This window comes from Gavialis gangeticus, unplaced genomic scaffold, assembly GCF_001723915.1.
Source record: "Gavialis gangeticus isolate Ggan-Ray unplaced genomic scaffold, GavGan_comp1, whole genome shotgun sequence".
NCBI lineage: Eukaryota > Metazoa > Chordata > Crocodylia > Gavialidae > Gavialis > Gavialis gangeticus.
This window is the reverse complement of record NW_017729028.1, coordinates 15,025,371-15,026,148: the sequence shown is the minus strand read 5'-3', so window position 1 is coordinate 15,026,148 and position 778 is coordinate 15,025,371. Positions and strand designations below refer to the sequence as shown.

The 778-nt window shown below is 32.5% G+C and overlaps 1 protein-coding gene across 1 annotated transcript in view; it reads left to right on the top strand.

Annotated features, from left to right (window-relative positions):
- NBAS (neuroblastoma amplified sequence) overlaps positions 1-778 on the top strand; it is a 457,208-nt gene that overhangs the window by 134,551 nt on the left and 321,879 nt on the right. The gene's annotated exons all lie outside the window — the stretch shown is intronic.

Below are 778 nucleotides of genomic sequence, written 5' to 3'. Positions count from 1 at the left end.
TGTGTGCCAGAATAATTTTCTCAAACAGCTTGCCTAGGACAGCTTGTCCTTTTGAACGGGATGTCAAAAGATACCTTAATTATTCATTACTAGCATGATTAGCCAGTAAAGTAGAAGTTAGTGTATGGGAGTTCTTCCAAATGTCAACTTCATTTCCTGCACGACTGATTTTTTTTTTTTTTTTTTTGAAGTCTCCCAATATATTTTTGTGTACTTCTGACTGATGCATAGTCCTGAAACTTTTTTTTCTGCTTTTCATTATTTTGCCTCTAACTAAGAGTTCTTATAAAATAAAAGTGGTTCTATGCTTTGAATCGCTGATTAATAAGGGGCAGGGGAGAATTATGGATCACTCCAGCAGATTCTTATGTTGTTGCTGTTGTCATATTAAAACATAAAGTCAGAGTTTTTTTTTTATAAAGTAAGCTGTAGCCTTTGAGTCTTTGGGTGGGGGGTAGATTTGCATTATTTAAACTACCGTGTTTCAGAAATGAGGTTGAAGATGGGTAAATAAGTAGATATCTGTGTAACTGGATAGTTTAAATCTACATGTACCACACAATTATGATCAGGGATCCTGGTTTTCTCTGATTTAAAAAAAAAAATTTCTAATTTTCAGATTTAAAAAAGTAACCAAAAATTCACATTTTTCCATGATCAAAATGAAACGCCACTATATAGAGATATTTATACAGAGATATATGTAGATCTATATAGCGAGAGATATGCAGATATCTCTATATGGTGGTGTTTCATTTTGATCATGGAAAAATGTGAT